At 40.6% G+C, this 5,177-nt stretch overlaps 1 non-coding gene across 1 annotated transcript; it reads right to left on the bottom strand.

Annotated features, from left to right (window-relative positions):
• Positions 1–840: 840 nt before the first annotated feature.
• LOC118486119 lies at positions 841–947 on the bottom strand. Its single transcript, XR_004877975.1, has one exon. It is a non-coding gene; the product is annotated as a small nucleolar RNA R71 (small nucleolar RNA).
• Between the last annotated feature and the right edge of the window lie 4,230 nt (positions 948–5,177).

Raw genomic sequence — 5,177 nt, 5'->3', positions numbered from 1 at the left:
CGGCCTAATCATTTTTTTTTATTTTCTTTTTAATTTTTTAGGATTTTCTTAGTTTTTCAGCTTCTGCAGAGCTCAGCACGGGCCGTGCCTGGTCGGACACGGGCCGTACCCAGCGTTGTTACTCGCAGTTTTTAGTTTTCCAAGTTACAGAAGGCTGACCACGGGGCCGTGTCGGTGCAACACGGGGCCGCGTCCAACTCTCCAGTAACTGGGATCTGGAAAACAATCACTGTAACTCCGACCACGGGCCGTGTTCACTGAGCACGGGGCCGTGGTGAACCTTCTGACCAGCATTCTTTTCTGTTTTTGTTGCAGGACTTCGAACCAGACGCCACCCCTACGTAGTGTATGAGCTCCAGTTCTAATAAGGACATAAAAGAACCTCTAGAAGAACCCGAACGCTTTCTCAGAAAAAGACTAAAAGCCAAAAACCAAGAGAAAATTTCGGGGAACCCACTTCCAATGGCGGACCAACGTACTCTCATGGATTATCTACGACCCACCGTAGGTAATCTCGGCGCCGCTATCAATGCACCGAATGTTGAAGCCAATAACTTCGAACTTCGACCGCATTTGATACAGATGCTTCAAAACTCTGCAACCTTCCATGGGCTTGCGGACGAGGATCCCCATCTACATATTACTAATTTCTTAGAAATATGTGATACTTTTCGGATCAATGGAGCATCAAATGACGCCATCCGCCTCCGGATGTTTCCGTTTTCACTAAAAGACCGAGCAAAAGCTTGGCTTAACGCCCTCCCAGCTAGATCGGTAAACACCTGGGATGAACTAGCCCAAAAATTTCTATATAAGTATTTCCCTCCCGCTAAAACGGCTAAATTAATGACTGAAATTAATACTTATTCACAAGAGGACGGGGAATCCTTATATGAAACTTGGGAAAGGTTCAAGGAGCTATTGCGAAAGTCTCCTCATCACGGTCTTGCGACATGGCAACAAGTATCCACTTTCTATAATGGGTTGTTGCCACACACAAGACAAACAGTTGACTCTAGCTCCGGGGGACTTTTAGGTAATCGACGCCCGCATGAAATATATAATCAAATTGAGGAAATTGCTCAAACCAATTTCCAATGGCACACTCCCCGAGGCAATAAATCTATTGCCCTGGGCGTCCATAAGGTTGATGAAAACACCTCTTTACAAGCCCAAATCGAGGCCCTTTCTTCTAAAATTAAAAAGTTAGAAATGACAAAAACAGTCTCGGTTATGGCTTGTGAGGGATGTGGTGGGCCACATGAAAATTGGAGTTGTATGAAAGAAACAGACGATCAACAAGAATCGGTAAACTACATTGATAATAGACCTAGGCCGTCGGGTCCTCCAACGGGCACCTACAACCAAGGATGGCGAAACCACCCTAACCTTGGTTGGAGAGAACCCGACAATGGTAGTAACCAACAAAATCAAAAAACCAACTTTCAACAACAAAGAAATGAGTCACAAAATTTCCCTCAACAACAAGGTGGACGAGAAAGGCTTGAAGATACTATATCTCGCCTCATCTCCGACACTGAAAAGAAAAACTTAGAGAGGTTTCTACAATTAGAATCAAATTTTAGAAATCAACAAGCTAGTATTCAAAACATCGAAAAACAAATAAGTCAACTAGCCCAAAATTTCTCCGAGAAACCACAAGGCTCGTTACCAAGCAATACCGAAACAAACCCAAAAGCGCAAGTTCATCTCATCACATTACGGAACCGCACCGTGGGTCCTACGGAAGGCCCGCCGCCTACCGAGGAGACCATAACGCCGCCCCTACAAGAGAAGGGTTCCCCTCCCTCACCAGAGCCTACCAAAGCTCCTCGAGTTCCGTACCCCGGTAGGTTAATCCGTCAAAAGACCAATGATCAATTCGTAAAATTCGAAAGTCTACTAAAACAATTGCATGTCAAGATTCCTTTCATTGATGTCCTAACCCAAATGCCTAAATACTCTAAGTTCATGAGGGACTTCCTCACTCATAAAAAGAAAATTGAAACATTGCAATTAGTTAACTTAGGCGAAGAATGCTCTGCCCTCGTACTCAACAAACTCCCCCAAAAGAAAATCGATCCCGGAAGCTTCACAATTCCTTGCTCGATCGGGGACTCCCCGTTCGTAATGCACTAGCCGACCTCGGGGCTAGCATTAACCTCATGCCCACATCAATGTTCAAAATACTCGGCCTAGGAAAAATGAGTCCTACAAAAATGAGCATACAACTTGCTGATCGATCCGTCAAATTCCCGCAAGGTGTCATTGAAAATCTCCTAGTCAAGGTCGACAATTTCGTCTACCCGGCCGATTTTGTCATACTCGATATGGAAGAAGACACCGAAGTCCCCCTCATACTAGGGAGACCATTTCTCGCCACCGCACAGGCAGTGGTAGACATGAATGACGGAACACTCACTTTAAAGTATGGGGACGATGAAGTAAAGTTCGGGGTTGGGAAGAGAATAGAGGACGATGACCCGGTCAATTACATGAAGGTTATTGATTCAAGTTTGGATGATGCTCTCCGATGGTGTAACATGGGAAGCAAAACATCCCGCTCAGAAAACATATAACCTTGCCTTGGGTCTAGCCAAGGACCCTTATAAACGTGGCGCACCACAGAGGCAATCCGCGGAACTATCCTTAGTTTAAGTTTAATATTTTAGTTTTAATGTGTAGGAATAAAACACACTCATGGTGGTCGAGGATGAAAAGGGAAACGAGAAACATGGCCCCATGCACAAAAACAAGGCCACCCGACAACAATTTCTCCATTACAGTAAGTTCAGCACGGGCCGTGCCCAGCCAACACGGCCCCGTGCTGAACACCCTGCAGACAAATGCCCAGTTCAGGTAACTGGACACGGGCCGTGTTCACCGAACACAGCCCCATGTCCAGGCTTCTGTTTCTTTTCTTTAATTATTGTTACTGGCACCTGAACACGGGGCCGTGCCCGGTCCCCACGGGCCCGTGTCCAGACTGCCAATAACATAAATTTTTGCTTTTAACACCATGTTACACATTCAATCAACCTAAAAATCTATTTTTGGGACACATTGAGGACAATGTGTAATTTAAGTGTGGGGGGATGCTAAAACCTTGAATTTTGCAAGTCCTAATAACAAGCCTTACACAAAACTCTATTGGAACCGCTAATCACCACAATTTTTTTTTCAAAAATTTTCATTTTTTTCTACTTGTCTAAAGTTTAAGCTGGGAATTCTAAGACTAACAAGGTTATATTTTTACGAGTTTACAACCGATAGCGTCGTGATAAAAAGAACCAACATAAGAAAATTATGAAACGGCATGACAAGCTTAGTTAAAATTCGATTATATATACTTGATCACATAAAAACCCATTCCCACAAAAGTGAGTTTTGAGCCTTTATTGAGCATACAAATATACATCTTTACGCTAAATGCTCATTTTTCGTTTCTTGTGTGAATAGCCGCTTGGTTCTTACGACTCTAGAACTTGCCACGACAATTCATTCCCGGTCCTTACCAACTTAAACCCAAGTAACTAAATGATGGAGGCATTAGGACTAACCCTTTTTCTTTCAAAACCATTATTTTTATTTTTCTTTTCACCTACCCAAAAACTCCCCCTAGTTAGCCCCTTTGAGCCTAAACCTTTCCATTTCTTAACCCCAAAAACTCTTTTTACCCACCAAAAAAACCTTTTTATTTTTACCCTTTATTTTAGTAACAAGCTTGGTTTTCGTGTGACAAATATATATATATATATATATATATATATATATATATATATATATATATATATATATATATATATATATATATATATATATATATATATATATATATATATATATATATATATATATATATATATATTTACAATGAAGTTAGAAATAAACAAACAAAACTCCTCAAACAAAAGCTTGTTTGAAGAAATACTTCATTAAAAATAAAAAGTCACAAAAACAAAATGTTTTACGAAAACCGACGCTTTTTACGACTTTCGCCCTTTTCTACTAACCACTAACCCAACTACCCACCTTTAGCCCAAGCCTAACCCTTCACCCAAAAAGTCCTCTTGATATTTACAAAGGTATAAAGTTAAAAAGGAGGAGGATTGATTGCTTGTCAAGCTTATGGTAGGAATAAGTTCCAAGCCGCTCTCGAGTGATTCACTACAAATACACCTCCGGCCGAGTGTGGGTGATTTCTCCCGTGAGGTATGTGAACTTGTATATAAATGGAATTTTAGAAAGGTATATTATGCCTTAATAAATAATTTACCTTATGAAAAGTTTTTAATAAATCATGACGAATTGGATTCTAAATAAATAAAAATAAAACCCAATAAAGATCTTGGATTCCCGACACTCTATGACAAGCCAAAACCTTCTCTTCTACCCATTCCATTTGGGAGTGTAAGTCACATACTAAAGAGTTTTGCTTGAGGACAAGCAAAAGTTCAAGTGTGGGGATATTTGATGTGTGTAAAATGCAACATATAAATTACATCAAATGAGGTATAAAACTAACCCTTTTTAAGTACTAATGTTGGAAAAAGTGTGTTTTTGTCTTCCTTTTGTATTTTCAGGATTAAATGAGCTCAAATTAACAAAAGAAGCAAAAAGGCAGCTAAATCTAACATAAATACAAGAAAAGGAACACAAGTGGATTGCCCGACCCCTCGACAGCTGTTAGTGCATTATCTGTCTATCGCCTCAATCAATCTAGTCCGTAGCTGAAAACCGAAGAAAACGAGAGTTACAGTGTTATATTTAGTGATAGTTAGTAAAAAAGGCAATGTGGCATAATTGTAATTAATGAGATTCCTCATTAAATGCCTTGGCCTATAAATAGAACTCTAGGGCTTCTAGTTTAGAACTTTTGGAACTCTTGTCATTTTCACAACTTTGAGAGAGGAAGCTAGAGAGAGAAAGCTAGAGAGAGAAAGTTCATTGTACGTGATTCAGGTGTTGTACACTTTCAGATTCGTTAATAGAATCACGTTTATATTACGTCTCGTGTGTTAGCTCGCGTTCGTGTACGGATTCCGCACGTCACATGTTCGATTACGCAATCGTTTCGGAGTCAAACCGGTCCTAACAAGTGGTATCAGAGCAGGAGCTCGATTGCACTGATCTTTCACACGATTTCGCACAGGATTTCATCAGAATCAGATCCGATT

Source organism: Helianthus annuus, chromosome 13 (assembly GCF_002127325.2).
Source record: "Helianthus annuus cultivar XRQ/B chromosome 13, HanXRQr2.0-SUNRISE, whole genome shotgun sequence".
In the NCBI taxonomy this organism is placed as follows: domain Eukaryota; kingdom Viridiplantae; phylum Streptophyta; class Magnoliopsida; order Asterales; family Asteraceae; genus Helianthus; species Helianthus annuus.
Note: the sequence above shows the minus strand (reverse complement) of the source record. Positions and strands in the feature narration are given on the sequence as shown.